At 43.7% G+C, this 23,255-nt stretch overlaps 1 long non-coding RNA gene across 1 annotated transcript; it reads left to right on the forward strand.

Annotated features, from left to right (window-relative positions):
* Positions 1 to 601: 601 nt before the first annotated feature.
* On the forward strand, positions 602 to 2,441 carry LOC309831133. Its single transcript, XR_014297557.1, has 2 exons — positions 602 to 850; positions 1,824 to 2,441. It is a non-coding gene; the product is annotated as an uncharacterized lncRNA (long non-coding RNA).
* The last annotated feature ends 20,814 nt before the right edge of the window (positions 2,442 to 23,255 follow it).

Raw genomic sequence — 23,255 nt, forward strand, 5'->3', positions numbered from 1 at the left:
CCAAACGACTCTATTTTAAAGTAATAAATCCAAATTATTCTAAAAATGTACAGCTTGCTGAGTTTTCACAAGTTAAATACACCATGTAATCGGCGCACACAGATCAAGAAACAAAAACGTTATCAGTCCCCCAGAATCTCCTCCTGCAGCTTTCTAGTTACTACACACTCAAGAATAACCACCATTTGACTTCTAACACCAAACATCAGTGTTTCCTTTTCTTGCATTTTATGGAAGATGGAAATGGAATCATACATTATATGTTCTTTCATGTCTGACTGCCTTTGCCCACTATTGACTGTGAGATTCATCCCTGTTGTGTGGTAGGCAGAATTCTAAGATGGCCCCCAAGATTCCTCATCCTCTCTTGTACTCGCAGCCTCTCCCAGTTATTCAACTGAACATTAATCTAGGTGCTGCTGTAAAGGCATTTTGCAGATGTAATTAAGACCCAACTCAGTTGGCTTTAAGGTATGGAGATTGTTCTCAGTGGGCCTGATCACATGAGCCCTGAAAAAGGATGGGGCTTTTTCCGGTGAAAGGGAAATGAAGTATGAGAGGAATTGACACAAGGGAAATTCTTCATTGTTGGTATTGAAGATCGAGGGGTCCACATGGATACAGACGGTCTCTAAGAGCTGACATTGGCTCCTGGTGACAGGCAGCAAGGAAATAGGGACCTCAGTCCTCCAGTCACAAAAAAGGGCCCGAATTCTGCCAACAACCCAAATGAACGTGGAAGAGGATCCTGAGCTTCAGCACCTAACACCTTAACTTCAGCCTGTGAGGCCCTCAGCAGAAAACCCAGCTACACCAGGCCCAGATTTAAGACGAGCACAACTGTGAGCTGGTAAGTGTGTGTTGATTTCAGCTGCTAGGTTTGTGGTAATTTGTTTCACAGCAACAGAAGACTAATGCCTTGTGTGTTAGAGTTCAGTTTATAGTATGCCATTGTTGGACTGTAGTACAACTTGTTTATCCATTCTCCTGTTGACGGACATCTGCGTAGTTGCAGCCATGAACATTCCAGCGCACGTCTTTTGGTGAATATATGCGTGCGTATCCGTTGGCTGTCAGGATTTAGAAGTGAAATTGCTGGGGCATGGAGTACTTATGCTTAGCTTTAGTGACTACTGCTAAACAGTTTCCAAAGGGATAAGTTATTTTTTCATAGGTAATTTATTCAGACTTGCCGTGACCTAATAAGGAACTGGTCCCATCCTAGCTGATACTAACTAGCTAATCTAATAGCAAAAAGCCCACCAAGCCAAGAGCCAAAATAGTCAAGAGAAAATAACAGCTTTAGACCCTGGATACTGTCTCTCCTCAATGGCCTGGTCACCTGCATGAATCAGCAGTGAAGAATATTGATGCTGGCATTAGCCATAGATAGAATCTCGTGGCAGTAGAGTGGGCCCTTCATATCCACAGGTTCCACATCCTCAGATTCAACCCACCAGGGATGGAAAATATTTGGAAAAAATTCCAAACTCCAGAAAGTTCCAAAAAGCAAAATTTGAATTTGCTGTGTACCAGCAATTATTTACATAGCATTTAAACTGTATTTACAACTATTTACATTGTAGTAGGTAATATAAGCAGTCTAGAGATGTGCATAGGTTTTATGCAAATACTATGCTATTTTATGTAAGGGACTTGAGCACTGGTGGATTTTGGTGTCCACTGGGGCCCTGGAACTCATATATGGGAGGTATTTGGATTGCTTGATACTCTGCAGAGCAATAGTCTGGACTAGCAATAGTCCAGATCTCTGCTGACACTGCTCTTCTCATCCTAATGGCATTTTAAACCTGTCTCCACAGGAAGTCAAAGAAGTGTCTTTCACATACACACAATTGCAAGCATCTATGATGGAGTCAGAGACTGAAGATCTTGAAACATGGAGGTCTGCAGTCCCTGTTGTTTCTATTAATGGAAACATGGTTCTATTTTAAGCCAAACTGATATTCTGATTGTAGAATTGCAGCAAGTACTCAGAAGGCCTTGCAAACAAAAGAGTAAACACATGGAGAACTGGTCCCTCTGCCAGATTCAGCGAACACCATTTTTATATCCTAATTGCCGGGAATGGGGACAGCTGCATCATTGTTTAAAACACACACTCATGCACAATTACGCCAAGAATAAATGTCAACACTGGCACAATCTGCTAAATAACTGATAACTGATGAGCATTACTCATGCTGTGAGCATTGTCTCCAATAGAAAATGGAAAGATTCCTATTTTGAAAAGATCTTAGAGGTTTCTACTGGTTTAAGAAAGCTGGGTTTACCGAGGGGGAAAGGGGGGTGGTGGGATGAATTGGGAGATGGGGATTGACATATATATACTATTGATACTATGTATAAAATAGATACTAATGAGAACCTACTGTATAGCTCAGGGAACTCTACTCCGTGCTCTGCGGTGACCTAAATGAGAAGGGAATCCAAAAAAGGGGGGATATATGTATATGTATAGCTGATTCACTTTTCTGTACAGTAGAAACTAACACAGCATTGTAAAGCAACTATACTCCAATAAAAAGAATTTTTTAAATACATCCACTATAAAATTTTTTAAAATACATCCACTATAAAAAAATTTTTTTTTAATTTTTAAAAATACATCCACTATATCCCTTATCAGATATATAATTTGCAAAACTTTTCTCCTGTTGTATGGGTTGTCTTTTTACTTTCTTGATTTTTTTCCTTTAAAACAAAAGGTTTTTAATTTTGATGAAAAAAAAGAAAAAGAAAGCTGGGTTTTATAACAAACGGCACAACTGCAGCCTGCCAGATTATGTAAGTGGCATTCCACCCATGTGTTCAAGGAGTTTGTGATAAGAACACGCCGTTCTTGTGCATCTTTATATTTGTAGGAACAAGGCAGATTTCTGGTTTGGGGACACTTTTTCTGGGATGAGGGTGTCTTGTGGCCACTGACTAGAAATGCCCAGGGATGGCCTCGTAATCCAGAGAGCCAGGGTTTGCCACTTGCATGGGCAGCTTCAGACACTGGACTCTGTGCCATCAGTCTTGTTTTCAATAAATTATTATTATTAAAAAAATTATTATTATAGACTGTAACTATAACTTAAACTCCTTGTTCAGTTCCCTTATGAAGGGAACTGAACATGTTCATGTCCCTTGAACACGGATATGACGTCACCATTGGCCTTCACATCTCCAACCTGAGAAACATCCTTCTTCTGTCTCAGCACCACCTCCCAGGTGACAACTGAAAGAAAAATGCACAACATTGTGAGTTAAGTTTTATTTGGGGACCTTACTGAGGACTATAGCCCAGACAGCTCTGAGGAACTATGCCAAAGAGGTAAGGGAGGAGGCAGGATACATGATTTTTTTTTTGCTGGAAAAAACATGTAGTCAAACATCAAAAGATGACTGCTAATCACAAAGAACAGACATCTCAAGTTAATGATTTTAGTGCTTTTCTATGTATGGAAAGGTGCAAGAATCTGGGATCACTTGAAAATTTTCTTTAGATACGCATCTTAACTATCTAGGGGCCAGTATATCCAAAGCACAGAATGCTTCCTGTTTTTCTCCATCCTGAATTTTCTTCAGGGCTCAGTGTCAGTGCGTGACTGCAGTGGCTAATGGCTTTATCCTTGTAGAACCGGAAAGGTGGGCTACACTTTTTGTTTACACAGGTATTTCTCTCCTGCACTTGCCCCAGTTTACCCAGTTTGCTTCAAAAGGTAGAGACGTTATTATTATTCCATAATAGTTTATGCATCCAGGGCACTGCAGTGCAGAGACATTCATTGCTACTTCGGGCATGTCATATTCCCACAGATAGAAACAGATACACGGTTTATAATAATGTTACTCAGAACACTTTTAGAGGGAATTCCCTGGCGGTCCAATGGTTAGAACTCTGCACTTTCACTGCCAAGGGCGCGGGTTCAATCCCTGCTCAGGGAACTAAGATCCCACAAGCCGTGCAGCACAGCCAAAAAACGAACACACTTAGATGACATGGTGGCCAAAAAGGGACCTGGTATCTCCTTTGCTCACCTTAAAGGCAGAGTCCTGGGGTAGAAACATTGGGATCAGGTCCTGTCCTTTGAGGAAGAGCACTGACGAATTCAGCTGAATGTTTTTCATTACAACCCAGGGCTGGCCCCGAGTCACATTTTGCTGCTGGTCTGTATAATGCCAGAATTTCAAACAATGCCTATCAGTGTAGCTGCCTAGAAATGTTTAATGTTCCTTAGGTACCTGAGAAATGGAAAGGGATGACTGCTCCCCTGAGATCATCCATTTCTAAGGCACCAGGGGAGGTTCCCAGCCCTAACGCCATGGCCACAGCAGAGCACGTGTCATTTACCCACCACCCTGGGGCCTAAAAGCTCCAGATGTTCGGTAGCCATGATGGAGGTGCTCCCATGTTCTTGGTATTGTATGACATGCCAGGGAAACGAGATCAGTAAGTCATAGTCTGTGCCCTTAAAGGAGCTCACAGCACAGTGAGGACAGACACACAGCGCCCTAGAGCAGGATAAGTGTGACTGTAAACCCAAATCGGGGTGTCAGGGGTGGAGAGGTGGGCAGGGGCCGAATGGCAAGGAAGATGTCCAGCGGAGGCGGTGTTTGACATGAATTGAGACAGGTAAGGAAGTTGGCCAGGTAGAGCACTGGGACGAGGCATGCTGGGCAGAGGAACCATGTGGTCAGCAGCAGACGTGGCACAACCGGCTCAGTGTGGCTGGAGATGAGGCTGGGAGGTGGCAGGAGCCAGAGCACAGGAAGCTGGGACTTATCCATGGAACTATTGCAAGATTTTTATTTTTTATTTATTTATTTATTTATTTATTTATTTATTTATTTATTTTTGTGGTACACGGGCCTCTCACTGCTGTGGCCTCTCCCATTGTGGAGCACAGGCTCCGGAAGCACAGGCTCAGCGGCCATGGCTCACGGGCCCAGCCGCTCTGCGGCATGTGGGATGTTCCCGGACCGGGGCATGAACCCGTGTCCCCTGCATCGGCAGGCGGACTTTCAACCACTGTGCCACCAGGGAAGCCCATATTGCAAGATTTTAAGTAGGGGAATGATATGCTCAGATTTGCATTTTAGATAAATCAATCTGCAGGATGGGGGAGAACAGTGTGAGGGAGAAATGCCTGCAAAGACACGGATGTGACAGACCCCTCCCCACTGCTGCAGCGCCCCACACCCCATTGGCAGGTGGCCCCACCATGGATTTCTCATTACGGTACCAACTTGAGAAGGCATTCTCTGCCCCTTCCAGGGGAGCAGGAAAGGAGTAGAGGCACAGGCTCACTGCTTCATGAAAGCTGTCACCGAAGTCAGTGCTTCACCATCCAGCTCATTTGATATTCATGGAAATCGGTAAGCATGCTCGGAACAGGTCCACTGTACACTGGGAAGCTCAGAGCCCATCTCTGATACACTTTTTTTTTTTTTTTTCACTTCCCAGGGCTCCCTCTGGTTCCTGGTACAAAAACACGCTCTTTCCTCTCCCTTTTAAAGCCCTGCTCTTGGGAAAGGCTCTGATAGCTTTCGTTCAGTGCTCCTGATGGAAGGAAATTTAATGTGAAGTATCATCTGTGCCTGTAACGAAGGCCAGTCCCAGGAGAGCTGCACAGAGAGTACTGGAAGGAAACCTTCAGGTGAACAGCACCTTGACCACATCCTCCTGTGTCTTCAGTGCAATCTAATGGAGAGTGGTTTTCTGGAGGAACATGGATCTGATGTTATAATAGGAATTAGTGGAAACAGGACTCTTTAAAGGAAACTTCTTATAATGTTTTCTTGTCAGTACTTTCATATGAAAAACAACAGGATTGATGTATTCTGCCTGAAGACCCTGAAAACAGAGCCTCGTCCACGAGCATAGTCACCAGTAGGATGGCCTGGCCTTGCTATGTGGTGGGTTTGCCCAGACCATTGTTACTTACAGGCCAAGCAGATGGTGCTGTATACCAGGGGTCAGCAAGCTTTTACTGGAAAGGCCAGATTCTGTAGGCTTCATGGGCCATACCCCTTCTGTTGCAGGCAGCTCTGCCGTTGCCCAATACAGAAATGAATGGGCATGACCAGAGTTGGCCCACAGGCTGTAGGTGGCTACCCCTGGTCCATATCATGAGATAGGCAGAGCCCTGCGCAAAAGTCCTACTCCGTTGACATAAAGAGTGACTGTAAAAGGCATCCCCCTGGGTTCAGGCATTATGTCTACAAAGGCCTGATAGATGACAACATGTTAATCCATTATCCATTGGCAACAGGTTAGCACAGATTCATTTATCCTTGAAGTGCAGCCTGGAGATCACAGGATGACATTCCCATGCATAGAATGCCCTCTAACTTTGACCAGCTGTACCATAAATACATGCCCCTGGTCATCAGGAGCCACTGAGCATGAATATGGGCTGCTTGATGAGACTCCATCTCACTTCTGGAGATAATAAATCTTGTGTCTTGAAGGTCAGTGCACCAGTTAAGAGCTTTTGAGTAAAATAACAGAAGCCATAGGGAAATTTATGTTCCCACATAACAGAAAAACTAGAGGTGAGGTGGGATCAACAATTAGCTAACCAGTATTTCTAGAACCCAGGTTCTTTCTATCTTTAGCTCTGCCATGCAAAGTATAGGCTTCTTCCTAAGCATGGCTGTCCTCATGGTTATATGGTGGCTCTCAGCAATAATTGAGACATTAGCAGAACAGAGAGAGAAAGAGAGAGAGAGGAAGAAAGAGAAAGACACTCTCCTCCAACCTGGAACCCATAATAATCACTGGACGGATGCCATACACGGGATTGGCTTACATCTGGGTCCTTGAACCAATCACTGACAAGGCAATGGTGTTATCATGGTTGGCTTAGTCTACTAAGAACCCTTCCCAAGAGCTGGGGTCAATTCCAGAAACCACATTCCTGCTACAGAGTTGAAGATGGAATGAATGTTGGAGAGTCAATCACCATTTCCACCAAGAGCAGCATTTTTTTTTCACTTATGTTTCCCTTTTCCTCTTTTTAATAGGACACTGTTGCTGTGACCGAGTAGTGCTGAGAAAAAAGAAATGAGAGAGTAGGGAACTGTGCCCCTTCAACATCCCAGAAATGTCATTTCAGAACCATGTACAGCATCACCCATGGCTCTGTCTCCTGCCCATCCCACCAACCCCCAACACATGTTACTGGTTTACTGGTGCTACACCCATGACTACAGTCACCAAGCTCAGAGGAAAAGAGAGAAGCCAGGCAACAGGTCGGCCAACCTACAAGTGAGGAAGCAGATTATGTTTGTTTTCTGAACGCCCTGGTGTTTGGCTGCAAAGCCTGCCAGGAGGGAGAGAGTGGTTGACAGTGTCCTGGAGGTTGGGGATGCTGTTGGATGGTGGGAAAGAGCTAGGGATGGGGAGTCAGAAGGTGACACATTTTAGGTCACAGCTCTGTGAGCTCAGGAGAGACAGCTACCTTCTGTAGCCCACTGGTATCTTCATATGTAAACCGGAAAATATACTACCTACCCCTCAAAGGAGGAGTCTGTGAAGATTAAATGTAAGAGCATTTTGTAAACTATAGAGCTGTACAGCTCTAGACAGCAGTATTTACTACGGCTGGAGATAGAGGGAGAGTTGAGTCTTAACGAAGTTGTGAAGGTGGTCAGGAATCCCCGGTGGCTTTCCTGGTCCAGCCTATCTGCTGGCCCAGCATCCCCACTGGAGCCCAGACCACGATCTGCCCCCTTCACTTTCCTCCCACCAAAGATTACCTGTCTTGTGTCTCACTACACGCCTGAAGCTGACCTAAGGACGTATGGAATCATGGAAAGAGCATGACCTAAGCATCAAAAACCTGAATCCTAGGTCTGGCTCTGCCATTAACTGGCCATCTGAATTCAGGCTTGATTAATCTATTGGCAACCTTGGACTTTGAGCCTATAAAAGAAAAGAGAGCTCTGGTTTTTAAAACTTTTTCCAGCATTAAAATCCTGGTTTCAAAGAAAAAGGGTGCTCTGTGTTCTTCATCCCTCCCCTTGTGCCCCTTCTCAGCCCAAACAGCATTCCCTAGGCACCCTCACAGAAAGGCATGGGCTTACTGAAGCATAGTTTGAAAACACTGGGCTAAATGATCCCCCAAGGTCCCATTCATCTTTAAAATTCTCTAACTCAGTCTCTACTTCTAAGATAAAAGCCTTCATGCTAATGTGAGAAGTAATATAATATAATATAGTAAAGTACAGTACCCCTACTAGAATCATTTGAGTAGGAATTCTCATAGACATATAATCTTATGAATTAATACATAAAGATAGAATTTCAGGCACCATGTGTGTGAGAGAGGTAGTTGGGAGACCCCCTGGATCCCCTAAGATCATACGACTTGGGTTGTCCATTCAGCTTTCATTTAAAGCCTAATCTTTTGAAGTGGTTAATGGTATTTTTCAGGCTGGTGAGTGACAGCTTGGCTTCCCAACAGCTCCTTGGTTAACGGTGAGGCCCAAGGAGGACAAGGAAAAGCCATCATGTCTTTCATGGCGGGAATATGAGTTAGAATCAGGTTCAGCTCTGAGGGACAGAAATCCAATAAAGTTATACATTCTTTTCTATTATATAACAGATATCCAACAGCAGTCTAGGGCTAGGAGAATGGCTTCATTCAAAAAAGTCTTTGAAGATCCAGGCTCCTTCTAGCTCATCACTTTAATATTCCAAGGAAGTAGCTCTTGTCTTCATGTTCCAAAATAGACACCAGAGCTCCAGCCATCAGATCTAAGTCCCAGTTAACAAGATGAGGAAAGAGATAAAGAAATGGAGGTCTTTCTCCATTTAAAGACATTCTCTGGGTGTAAGGGATGGAGGGATAAATGGGAAGATTGGGATTGACACATAGACACTACAATATATAAAATACATAACCAATAAGGACCTACTGTATAGCACAGGGAACTCTACTCAATAATCTGTAATGGCCTATATGGGAAAATAATCCAAAAAAGAGTGGATATATGTATATGTATAATAGATTCACTTTGCTTTACACCTGAAACTAACACAAATTTGTAAATCAACTATACTCCAGTAAAAAAATTTTTTAAAAAGACATTCTCTGAAGTTTCACATAACACTTCTGCTCACACCTCATTAGCTAACCTGAGTTTTGTAGTCAACCTAAATAAAAGGGAAGCTGGAGGAAATCACCTTCTGGATGGGAAAAGAAGGAAGGATGACCTACGACCGCTGGTGGGTTCCATGTCAGGAGTTAGTCAGCCACAGGGAAGGGTCAATGATCCTCAGAATTTCAGTTCTGGGATTTATACATTGACCCGGGCGCTTGGGAATTTTACTTGGATACCTTCAGATTCTTAAACATAATTTTTTAGTGTCATTAGAATAGACGCAGATGAGATCTGCATAAGTAATAATGAGTATGAACTTTAAAAATACATTTGTACTAACTATGCTACAAAGTTCCTATTTTCTTTTTAACCTTTTAAAAAAGTATAACATATGTACAGAAAAGTGTAAAAATCATGGTGTACGGGTCCATAAATTATCACAAAGTGAAGACACCCAGGTAACTACCACTAAGAAAAAAAAAGAAACCACCAGCGCCCAGAGCCCTCCTGTGCTCCCCCCAATCCAATCTGCCCATCTGGAATCCTTCCCTTTTCTCCCTTTTCCTTCGCAGCTCTGTCCTAGCCCCATCTTCTCTTCTGCTCTCCTCATTTCCCGGGCCTCCCAGACAAGCTGGAGGTCGGGGGTGGGTGGGTGGTAATTTTTTGAGGCTGTTGTGCCTTCTGGCGCAGCATGACCTTTGGAGCCAGGTTCACCAAGATCTAGATCTCAGCCTCTCTGCTCACAGCCTCTGTGAATCTGGAAGAGACGTAACCTCTCTCACCCCAGCCCACACACCGTCCTGAGGGTCAAATCCGCTGGTTCCTGTACTCCGCACAGTACCCGTGCGTGCTGGCACTCCACACATGGGGGCCCATATGATAGCCACTGCACTTTCATTTTTATACTTTTTGTTGGGCCTTTTAAAAACCCTGTGAGATGACACTCATTATGTCCATTCCACAGATTGACACTGTGACGCCCACTGAGGCAAGATGACTTGCCCATCATCACACAGCGGGTCAGCAGCACAGGTAAGGGTAGACCCTGGGCTCTGAGGCTGGGCCAGCCACTGCCTGGAGCTGCAGCCCTCCTGACGGGGGGTGGGGACACTGGGGAGGGAATTCTGACCTGCCCACAGTCCTGTAGCCATCCAGGTGCTTTTTTGGCCCAGGGATGCCTGGTTCTTTCCCAGACTCGCTGGCATCCTCACTAATACTTGTCTCAGCCTCGCCAGAATGTTTCCTAAACAGATGCACAAATATCAACCTTATGACACTTGCTAATAAAAACAGTTCCCTCAGCAGGATTGTGTTCCAACAGTGCCTAATAATAACTGCAGACATGAGTGAGGAAATCACTAGCCGTGCATAGTGTGTGGGACCCTCTGGAACCAGATGGAATGTGAAACAGTCAGGGCCAAGGCAGTGTCTACAGCCAGGGCAGGGGCGGGGCTGAAAACCGGTCACCTGGCCGGATGAGGAGGGCAGTGGACCAAAGTCAGGCCGCATCCTGGCCACATGAGCTCATGCCGTCATCCAACAAACACCATGTGGACAGTGACCATGAAACAGGTGCCTAGTGATACCCGGGGATGGGTTCAGAAACCCATGGGAGTTTAGAGGAAAACTCCTCACCCTTCCCGAGATGCTCAGACATTTACTTAGAAGGAGTCAGGTGGTTTCTCATATTATAAACATGAGACAGACAAGCAAGTGACCCAGGAGAGGAGGCCCAGGGACACGTCCAGAGTGATGTGCAGAGGAGAAGGAAGAGAGTCTTCCCTGACAGGTGGCTTGGCCCCGTGGTTCCTGCATGGAATCCTCTCACCGTCTGCCCTCACCTTGATCCACTCTTATCCCTGCCCCTTCCCTTCTCCACGGAGCTCTGTGAAACAGCAGCGGCAAGAGTATTGAGTGCTCACCTTGTGGGCGCTGTCCATAGTGCTTCCCCGGTGTTAATTCATTTTATCTGCATAGTCTTATGAGGTAGGACCTACTATTATGCCCATACACAGGAGGACACTGAGGCACAAAAGGTTAAGTAACTTGTCCAAGGTGACACGGTGAGGAAGATGGGATCTGACCCTAGGCCATCTGGTTCTAGAGCCTCCCTTTCTTCTGCTTCAGCCGAAATCTAACTCACGCTGCAGGGTGCTGGCTCCCTAGGGCCCTGTGTCGTCTTCCAAGCCCTCAGAACCCCAGGGCCCAGCGCAGGGGTCTGTCGACTCAGCGCTTGGTGCTGTGACTCACCGCCTCCCCTCCACCTCACCTCCCGCCACCATGCTGGAGGATTCGCACACCCAGCCTCCGGCCAGTCTCGCAGGCCTTCATCCCGCTGGGCTCACACGCTTCTCCCCGCTCTGCCCGGTGGTCCCCAGTGCCGTGCAAGGCAGAAGCCAGGGCTGGCTGAGAGCTTGGGCGCTGGAGTCACACCACCTGGGCTCTACTGCCAACCCAGCCAGTCACCAGTTTCATCCCCTCAGATTAGTTTCTTGACCTCTCTGAGCCTTAGTTTCTTTATTTATGAAATAGGCTAATAAAAGAAACTACCTTCCAGAATTATAGTGAGGAGGGAGTGTAGGCACACCAATTACTTAAAAGGGAGCCGGTCGCACAGGAAGTATTTAGGAAACCTTAGCACTTACTATGACCACATCTTGTCACGCAGACTCTGAAACCATAAAATCAGAAATTCTGCTTTCTAACCACAACTTCCTGTTTTCCATTCTTAAAGATCCCTTGCTCCCAATAGACTACTCTGCTGCGTTAGTGCCCAAAGGGTGCTGGAGTCCCCATTCCCAGTGTACCCGCCACCTCCTGGCTTCTTTCCTACTTTGCTCAGACCCCATGGTCAATCACTTTACTGACATCCTTATAATTACCCACAATTTCCTCATACTTGATCTGTGTCTGTTAGAATTAGGTTCAGTGGCGTATAATAGAAAACTCAAAATAGCAGTTCTTAAGGTCATCAGGGTTTATTTTTCTCTCACATAAAAGGAATCCAGAGGTAGTTAGCCCCGAGGGGATGGTGGCTCTAAGTGGATGGGGGACCCATGCTCTTCTCTTAACTGTTTGCACGTTGTCTCATAGTCCAAGATGGCTGTTTGAGCACCAGCCATGGTGTCTACGTTCCAGACCGCATAACGGAGGAAGGAAGAGGAGGGGAGAACAAAAGGGAGAGCCCCAGCAGTCTATCCTCCTGCTCTGGAACCTTCCCATCCAACACCTTCCTCTTATCTCTCATCGGCCAGAACCTGGTCACATAGCCACACCTAGCCGCTGCTTACTTCCTGCTCCAAATGAAAGGGAGAAGGGGAGGATGGTCCTCCTGCTGTGCAGGGCTTGCCTGGCCAATGCACAGCCAGTGATGACTTCGCCACCCACTTCTGCTTCCAGGCTGTCCCCAGTGCTGGAGAAAACTACCCAGTCATGCTGACAGGGAGGTCTGTGGACGTGTGGTTTCCAGCCCCACTCCTGGACAAGGCCATGTCCCTCTCTGCTGCATGCCTCATTGCAATTTTTCCAAGTATTCAATCATTTTCCTGGAACCCTCTTCCCGCCCCTGTTCCCAGCCTTGGTCTTGCCTCCCGTCCTCCCGCTCATCTGTACCTCTTGTTTCTCTGAAGCTGCTCCGGCTCCAACCAGGAGGTTACTGTGCCCAGGCAAGGGTAGACCCCCTCTCTCCCTGAGTCCCACAGTAGCGCTCAGCACACAGCTGAGCGCACCATCAACAGAAACAAACAATGAGAGCGAAGGTGCTCGTGGCTAACGGCTTAATCCCTCCACGCTCCCAGGATGCTCCAGAGCCTCCCGTGTGCATCCAGGGGAGGCCCTGAGCAGGCTGACGGGGGCCGTCTCAGGGATACGGCTCCCCCAGCAGCCCCTCAATCCCTCCTCTGAGCCGCTGATGAGTCTCGGAACAGAGACAGTCCCCCTGCAGGAAGCTCGCTCCGCCAGGACACTTCTGGCCACCCCCAGGCTCAGTCCCCACTGGCACGGCGGCACCGGGCACTCCCTCTGCCTCTCAACAGAGGGAAAGCGCCTTGAAAGAGAAAGCCAGCATTCCCCCAGGTTCAGGGTACCGGGTCCATCTTCTTGTGAAAACGGCCCCCTTGCATTCTTGGCTGCTGGTGAGGGGCAGTGTGGGTGCGGACATCCCTGGGTTTAGGGGCTGACTGAGGTCGCCACCCTATTCTTCAGTAAACGGAGGGGAAGTGAGAAGAACAGTGGCCTTCGAAGCCCTCCAGCGCCCCCTGCTCAGAGCCTCAGATCGGCTGTGCCTGGCGCCTGGGCCTGGGGTACTTCTCTGAGGGCTCACACACTGTTCCCAGGGCCCCGACGGCACCCTCCCTCCTTCCCCTGCCATCCGGGCTCATGAGTGCTTGGGTCAGGAAATCGCTCAGCAGCTAAAGTTCCTACTTGGTGTGAAAAGTCTGACTTAGATGTTGCTATAAAAAGGAACAAAAATAACAGATGTGCCTCTTGGTCTGTCTTTATGTTCCCTGCTTCATTTATCACACACATCTCGCAATAGCTACTCATTTTCACATTTTCCTCAGTCGCTTCCTCCTCCAGCATGAATTACTTAAAATAACAACTGCCGCTGGGGGTCAGCCTCATAGCTGTGCAGAGCAGGCAGCTGCTCCAGGAGAAGCCTCAGGTGACCTTCGCTCACCGCGGTACCCACTGCCTCTCCGGCCTGTCAGCAGCCAGAGGCAGCGCTGAGTAAGGAGGCCTGGGGACTCCCCTCCCACTGCAGAGGCTGGGATGACTTTGGAAATTTCCTGAGGACAAGGTTGGCTAAGAGAGCAAGAGAGAGCAGAACACAGACTGTCTGGCATGGAAGGAACACCTGACCAGAGATGGGAGCTGAGTTGCCGTCCAATATATGCTGTCAGCATGCTGTGTGGCCACACGCAAGTTGCTTCCCCTCTCTGAGTCTCAGACTCCCCATCTGTAAAATAAGGGTATATGAGGGCCTTCTGTGCTGGGTGCATCCCTGGAGCCTCTCTAACGTTCAGTCCCACCTCCTAAACCTCCTCTTCACCCCTTACCAATTAGGCTTTGTCAACGCCTTAGCTAGCTTCCTATTTACGTCATGCCTGGTCTAGTGTACTAGACTCTGGATGGTTCTTCCTGTCTCCCCTGTCAGCCCCTACAGTCTTTTCTCCTCACGGCCACCAACTGCTTGTCAATGCTGATCTCATGTGCTGTTTAAAATCCATTCGTCACTCTCCATTGTGTTCAACTCTTCAGCCAGGCATGTGACGACTGTCACTATCTTAATCTACCTCTCTTTCTATGGCTTTCAGCTTCATTCACAAATACTTGTTGAGAACCTGCTATGTGCCAAGCACTGTTCTGGGAGCTCAGGATATAGTAATAAACCTTCAAGACTTGGTTCAAATGTCACCTTCCCGCCCTTCACTCCTTCATGCCCACCTGCAGGCTAAGTTCTTTGCCTCCTCCTCTGTGTGCAGCTGCCCTACCTGGCCAGACTGTGGAGAGCTGAGGACAGGAACCTTTCTCTCCTTCATTACTATATCACCATCAGGCATACCTAGGGATGTTAGGTCCAGTCAGTGTTTGCTGAATGTGATGGTTAATTTTACGTGTTAACTGGGCTAGGCCACGGTACCCAGATACTTGGTCAAACACTATTCTAGAAGTTTTAGATGAGATTAACATTGAAATCAGTAGACTCTGAGTAGAGTGGATTATTCTTCATAATGTGGGTGGGCCTCACCCAATCAGGTGAAGGCCTTAAGAGAAAAAAGACTGACCTCCCCTGAGAAAAAGGGAATTCGGCCTCCAGTAGGCCTTCAGACTTCAGCTGCAACCTCAGCTCTTCTCTGGGTCTCCAGTCTGCCAACCTGCTCTGCAGATTTTAGACTCCCCAGCCTCTACAATCGCAAAAGCCAGTTCCTTAATCTCTCTCTCTTTCTCTCTAAACACACACACACACACACACACACACACACACACACACACTCACCCTATTGGTTCCTTTTCCCCTCACCCACACACACACACACTTATCTGATCCCTGTGGCTAAAGAAGGCGTTGGAGGAAAAGGAAGAGGAAGTGAGAGCTTTTTCATATGCTTATTAGCAGCTTTTATATCTTCTTTTATGAAGAGCCTGTTTAAAACTCTTGCCCTTTTCATAATGCTGTTATATTTGTCTTTTATTATGGATTTGTTTGTAGGAGGTCTTCAAAATATATTCTGTATACATGTCCTTTTTCAGATCTATGTGGCTCATGAATATTTCCCACTAGAATGTGATTTTTTTCATTTCTTAATACTGTCTTTTGATTATTAGAAATTTAAAATTTTGATGAAGTCAAATCTATTTTTTCTCTTTTCTGATTAGGTACTTTGGAGCTCTAAGAATTCTTTTTCCACCCCAAGGTTGCAAAGATATTTCCCTCTGTTTTCTTCTAGAAGGTTTATAGACTTAGCTTTTGTATTTCAATTTATAATCCATCTCAAATTAATCTTTGTGTGTGGTGTGAAGCAGAGGTAAAGGTTCATTTTTGTTCCATAAGAACATTCAGTTATTCCAATACCATTTATTGTTAAAGACGTTTTTCTCCCATCAAAATGCATTAGTGCTTTTATAGAAAATCAAGTTATACCGTATCTATGGGTTTACTCAGATTTGATATTCTATTCCATTCATCTATTTAATAATCCATATGCCAAGTACATATTGTCTCATCTATTGTAACTTTATATATGTCTTGAAATCTGAATGTATAAGTCCTCCAACTTCAATCTTTATGATTTTTTTGCTTATTCTAGGTCTTTTTGCAATTTCATATGCATTTTTAGAATCAGCTTTAATAAGTAGAAATTGACATTTCTACAAAAATTCTGATGGAATTATAACTGAGATGTCATCTACAGGTGGCCAACAGGCACACAAGAAGATGCTCAACATCACTAATTATTAGAGAAATTCAGATCAAAACCACAATGAGCCATCACCTCACACCAGCCAAAATGGCCATCATCAGAAAGTCTACATATAATAAATGCTGGAGAGGGTGTGGAGAAAAGGGAACCTTCCTACACTGTTGGTGGGAATGTAAATTGGTGCAGCCACTATGGAGAACCGTATGGAGGTTCCTTCAAAAACTAAAAATAGAGTTACCATATGATCCAGCAATTCTACTCCTGGGCATGTATCCAGAAAAGGCAAAAGCTCTAATTCAAAAAGATACATGCACCCCAATGTTCATAGCAGCACTATTTGCCAAGACATGGAAACAACCTAAGTGTCCATCAACAGATGAATGCATAAAGAAGATGTGGCACATATATACAGTGGACTATTACCCAGCCCTGAAAAAGAATGAAATAATGCCATTTGCAGCAATGTGGATGGATCTAGAGATTATCATACTAAGTGAAGTCAGACAAAGATGAATATGTGATAATACTTATATGTAAAATCTAAAAAATTAATACAAATGAACTTATTTACAGAACAGAAACAGACTCACAGACATAGAAAACAAACTTATGGTTACCAAGAGGAAAGGGGCTGGGAGAGATAAATTAGGAGTATGGGATTAACAGATACACATTACAATATATAAACTAGATAAACAACAAGGATTTACTGTGTAGCACAGGAAACTATATTCAATATCTTGTAATAACTTATAATGGAAAAGAATCTGAAAATGATTATATATATATTCATATATATGTGAATCACTTTGCTATACACCAGAAAATAACACTATATTGTAAATCAACTATACTTTAATCTTTTTAAATTCAAATTAAAAAAACAAAACAAAAATGGGATGTCATCCTAACAATATGACATCTGAAATATATTATCTTCCAATCTTTGAACATAGAATACATCTTCATTTGTTCATATTTTATTGAGTTTTTCTCAATAATATTTTGTAGTTTTCAGCATAGAGGGCTTCTACATCTTTCATTAAATTTCTTCCTAGGTATTTTATGTTTCTTGATGTTATTGTGAGTGGCGTTTTAAAAATAAACTATTTTTAGAACAGTTTTAAAGAAAAATTGTGAAATAGTCCAGAGTTCCTATATGCCCCACATACTCAGTTTCCCCTGTTGTCAACAACTTACATTAGTATGGTGCATTTGTAACAATCAATCAACCCATATTAATACACTGTTATTAAGTAGAGTCCAGAGTTTATTCAGACTTCCTTAGTCTTTTTTGTATAGATTGTATCAAGAAGGTTCAATGACTTTAGTTTTTAATGTTTTACATTTATAAAATTTGGTTTCTAAGAATATTTAATTTGTTAGACATTGATACAGGTTTTGTTTGCTTTTATTAGTTTTGCCCCCCAATTTTTTAAACAAATATTTATTGTATCATTAGATAATTATATTTCTTTTATGAGGACATGTCTTTGCAATATGAAAACAATTTTTTTTTTTTTTTTGCAGTGCAAGGGTACTGCAGTACCCTTTTTTGCATGCTAATGTACATACTAATCACTCTTGATTTTACCTTCCTTGATCACCTGGCTGAGGCAGTGTTGGTCAGGCTTCTCCCCTGTAAAGTTACTTTTTCCCCGCACTCCATACTATACTCCATACATACTCTTTGGAAAGAAGTCACTGTGGTCAGCCACACTTTGGGAGTGTGGAAGTAGTATATCTACATAAATTATTTGGAATTCTTCTGCATGGGTGATCTTTCCTTCCCCATTTATTTATTTATTCAGTCATTTGTTTATAAGAGTATGGACTCACGGATATTTATAACATACTTTGGATTATAATCTAGTACTACTTTATTTATTTTGTTGAACAAATTGTTCCAGCTTTGAGCCTTTGGGAGCTCTTTCAGTTTCTTGTGTTGCTTTGATATATCCCTATCAAAGTGGTTTTTGATTTTGTTTGTTTGCAGTTACTCTTAGCACTTACTCTCTGGCACTGCAGGATGCTCCAGGTTCATCCTGTGTATTTCCTGTCCCAGTCCTAGAATCAGCCATTTCACCAAGGACCCTGCTCCTGTTCATTGGAGAATGGTTTTAGAAACAAAGATCTGGCCACTAGATGTGCTCACTGCTACCGAGGAGTTGTTGTTGTTGTTTTTATATATACCTTTTTTTTTTTTTTTTTTTTTTTGCGGTACGCGGGCTTCTCACTGCTGTGGCCTCTCCCGTTGCGGAGCACAGACTCCGGATGCGCAGGCTCAGCAGCCATGACTCACGGGCCCAGCCGCTCCGCGGCATGTGGGATCTTCCCGGACCGGGGCACGAACCCATGTCCCCTGCATCGGCAGGCAGACTTTTAACCACTGCGCCACCAGGGAAGCCCTATATATACAATTTTTAAAGGTCACTTTCCATTTACAGTTATTACAAAATATTGGCTATATTCTCCACGTGGTACAATACATCCTTGAGCCTATTCTACACCCAGTAGTTTGTACCTCCCACTCCCCCTCACTCCCTTCACCACTGGTAACCACTAGTTTGTTCTCTGTATCTTTGAGTCTGCTTCTTTTATGTTATATTCACTAGTTTGTTGTATTTTTTAGATTCCACATATAAGCAATATCATACAGTATTTTTCTCTGACTGAGAACTTGTTGCTTTAAAATGGCATCTTTTAAACCCTGTTTTTCAATTGTTTATCATTAGTATATAGAAATAGGAATAATTTTGAACATTGATCTTGTGCCCCATAGTACGAAGCACTTATTAGTTCTAGAAGTTTCTTTCTTGATTCCTTTGGTTTTGTACATATACAATCATATCTGTGCACACAAAGTTAATATTTTTTTCCTTTGTAACTTTATTATTTCTTTTTCTTGCCTCCCTGTATTTGTTAGGGCTCCCAGAACAATTTTGAATAGAAATGGGAGAGCGGCTATCCTTACCTTTTTCCCATTTTAGAGGAAAATTGTTCAGTATCTCACCATTAATTATATTATCTGTAGGTTTTTCTTTGATATCCTTTATTAAGTTGAGGAAGTTCCCTTTCATGCCTAGTTTGTTGAGAATGTTTATCATGAATGAGTGTTTTTAATGAATTTTTCAAATACATTTTTCTGCATCTATTGAGATGATTATATGATTCTTCTTTATTCTGTTGATATGGATTTTTTATTTAAGAGGGTCAGGTTTATTGATATATATTTAGTGTATTAGTCAGGGTTCTCCAGAGAAACAGAACCAATAGTAGATAGATAGACAGATAAATAGATAGATAGATAGGTAGATAGATAAAGAGGACATTTATTACAGGAATTGGCTCATTTTATTATGGGGACCAAGAAGTCCCATGATCTGCTGTCTGCGAGCTGGAGAACCAGGAAGGCTGGTGGTGTAATTCAGAGTCTGAAGGCCTGAGAACCAGGGGAGCAGATGGTGTAAGTCCAAGTCTAAAGACCTGTGAACTGGAGGACCAATGGTATAATTCCCAGTTTGAGTCCAAAAGCCCAAGAACCATAAGCAGATATCTGAGGGCAGGAGAAGATGGATGTCCCAGCTCAAGCCAAAAAAAGCAAATTCACCCTTCCTCTGCCTTCTTGTTCTATTTACACCCTCAAGAACAGACTGGATGATGCACACGTGCACCAGTGGGGGCAACTTTCTTTACTCAGTCTATCAATACAAATGTTAATCTCTTCTGGAAACTTCCTCATAAACCACTCTCTGGGCACCCCTTAGCCCAGTCAAGTTGACACATAAAATTAACCATCACATTTACCTACCTTAAGATTCACCCTTTAAACTATACAGTTCTAGGAGATTTAGCAAAAGCAGAGTTGTGTAACCACCATGAAAATTAAAATAAATAAAACAGTTCTATCCCCCCTTTCAAATTCCATATGACTCTCTGTAGTCGATATCCCCTGCCACCCCCATCTGCTGGCAACTACTAATCTGTTTCGTGCCCTTTCCAGAATGTCACGTAAAGGGCATCTCATGTTACGTAATTTTCTGAGTCTATCTTCTTTCACTTAACAATGCAGTTGAGAGTCACCCATATTATTGTGTATATCAGCAGTATTTCCTTTTATTGCTAAGTATTCTATTGTATAGACATATCACAGTTAATATCTATCCAGTTGAAAGACATTTGGGTTGTTTCCAGTTTGTAGCAATTATGAATAAAAATGCTATTATAGGGGCTTCCCTGGTGGCACAGTGGTTGAGAGTCCGCCTGCCGATGCAGGGGACACGGGTTCGTGCCCCGGTCCGGGAAGATCCCACATGCCGCGGAGCGGCTGGGCCTGTGGGCCATGGCCGCTGAGCCTGCGTGTCCCGAGCAGGAGAGGCCACAGCAGTGAGAGGCCCGCGTATGGAAAAGAAAAAAAAAGAAAAAAAAAAAAGAAAAAACTCTTTAAAAAAAAAAATGCTATTATAACTATGTATAGGTTTTCGTGGGAATAGTTGTTTTGGTGGGAATAAATATTCATTTATCTTAGGAATGGAATTGCCAGATCATATTGTAAGTGAATGTTTAACCTAAGAAATTTTCAAACTGTTTTCTGAAGTGGTGTAACATTTTGCATTCCTCCCAGCAATGTATGAGGGCTGAACTTGCCAGTACTGGTATCGTCATTTTTTTTTCTTTCTATGCTAACAAGTATATAATGATGTCTCACTATGGCTTTAATTTACATTTGCCCAGTGATTAATGACGTTGAACTTCTTTTCATGTGATTATTTGCCATCTATACCTGTTCTTTGATGAAATTTCTGTTCAAATACTTTGTCCACTTAATAATTGAGTTGTTTGTTTTCTTATTCTTGATTATTTACATATATATTATATAGAGAGATATAGATACGTTTTTCGCAAATATTTTCTCCCAGTCTATAACTCATCTTTTCCTCTTTTCAAAAGTGTGTTTCAAAACACAGAACTTTAGTGCTTCCCATCTCAGGAACGTGTCACACTGGTCATCAGCAGGTGGGCTGCTGAGATCAACACAGGCTGCTAACACACAACAGGAGAAAGCCTGAGTTAGTCCAGCCCAGGAATCATCTTGCTTACAGTTGACAGATATTTCACAGTGCTATAGACACCATAATGAAAATTCACCTGTTGGAGTCACCTTAGTATTGTCGCCTTTATATTGAATGTATTATTCTAAATTTTGTGGTAGGAAAGAGAGGTATGCTTTCATTGATTACAGCCTTTTGATGTCAGCTAGGTGGCTTTTAAAAATCTTGAACGAGGTCTTCCCTGGTGGCACAGTGGTTGAGAATCTGCCTGCTAATGCAGGAGACACATGTTCGAGCTCTGGTCCGGGAAGACCCCACATGACGCGGAGCAACTGGGCCCGTGAGCCACAATTACTGAGCCTGCGCGTCTGGAGCCTGTGCTCCGCAACAAGAGAGGCCGCGACAGTGAGAGGCCCGCGCACCGCGATGAAGAGTGGCCCCCGCTCCGCAACTAGAGAAAGCCCTCGCACAGGAATGAAGACCCAACACAGGAAAAATAAATAAGTAAATAAACTCCTACCCCCAACATCTTCTTTAAAAAAAAAGAAAAAATCTTGAACGAAATATCTTCCTGTATGCATTTTATTTTCTAACTACCTTTTCTCTTTGAATTTTTTAACATCTTTATTACAGTATAATTGCTTTACAATGGTGTGTTAGTTTCTGCTTTATAACAAAGTGAATCAGCTATACATATACATATATCCCCATATCTCCTCCCTCTTGCGTCTCCCTCCCACCCTCCCTATCCCACCCTTCTAGGTGGTCACAAAGCACCAAGCTGAACTCCCTGTGCTATGCAGCTGCTTCCCACTAGGTATTTTGCATTTGGTAGTGTATATATGTCCATGCCACTCTCTCACATGGTCCCAGCTTACCCTTCCCCCTCCTCATGTCCTCAAGTCTATTCTCTACATCTGCGTCTTTATTCCTGTCCTGCCCCTAGGTTCTTCAGAACAATTATTTTTTTCCTTTAGATTCCATATATATGTGTTAGCATGAGGTATTTGTTTTTCTCCTTCTGACTTACTTCACTCTGTATGACAGACTCTAGGTCCATCCACCTCACTACAAATAACTCAGTTTCGTTTCCTTTTATGGCTGAGTAATATTCCATTGTATTTACGTGCCACATCTTCTTTATCCATTCATCTGTCAATGGACACTTAGGTTGCTTCCATGTCTTAGTTATTGTAAATAGAGCTGCAATGAACATTGTGGTACCTGACTCTTTTTGAATTATGGTTTTCTCAGGGTATATGCCCAGTAGTGGGATTGCTGGGTCATATGGTAGTTCTATTTTTAGGTTTTAAAGGAACCTCCATACTGTTCTCCATAGTGGCTATATCAATTTACATTCCCACCAACAGTGCAAGAGGGTTCCCTTTTCTCCACACCCTCTCCAGCATTTATTATTTGTAGATTTTTTGATGATGGCCATTTTGACCCGTGTGAGATGATATCTCACTGTAGTTTTGATTTGCATTTCCCTAATGATTAATGATGTTGAGCAATCTTTCATGTGTTTGTTGGCAATCTGTATATCTTCTTTGGAGAAATGTCTATTTAGATTTTCTGCCCATTTTTGGATTGGGTGGTTTGTTTTTTTGATATTGAGCTGCATGTGCTGCTTGTAAATTTTGGAGATTAAACCTTTGTCAGGGGCTTCCCTGGTGGTGCAGTGGTTGAAAATCTGCCTGCTAATGCAGGAGACACGGGTTCGAGCCCTGGTCTGGGAGGATCCCACATGCCGCGGAGCAACTAGGCCCGTGAGCCACAACTACTGAGCCTGCGCGTCTGGAGCCTGTGCTCCACAACAAGAGGGGCCACAATATTGAGAGGCCTGTGCACCACGATGAAGAGTGGCCCCCACTTGACACAACTAGAGAAAGTCCTCGCACAGAAATGAAGACCCAACACAGCAAAAATAAATAATAAATTAATTAATAAACTCCTACTCCCAACATCTTCTTTAAAAAAAAAAAACAACCTTTGTCAGTTGCTTCATTTGCAAAAATATTCTCCCATTCTGAGGGTTGTCTTTTGGTCTTGTTTATGGTTTCCTTTGCTGTGCAGAAGCTTTTAAGTTTCATTAGGTCCCATTTGTTTATTTTTGTTTTTATTTCCATTTCTCTAGGAGGTGGGTCAAAAAGGATCTTGCTGT

This window comes from Grampus griseus (assembly GCF_964374135.1).
Source record: "Grampus griseus genome assembly, chromosome: 12".
NCBI lineage: Eukaryota > Metazoa > Chordata > Mammalia > Artiodactyla > Delphinidae > Grampus > Grampus griseus.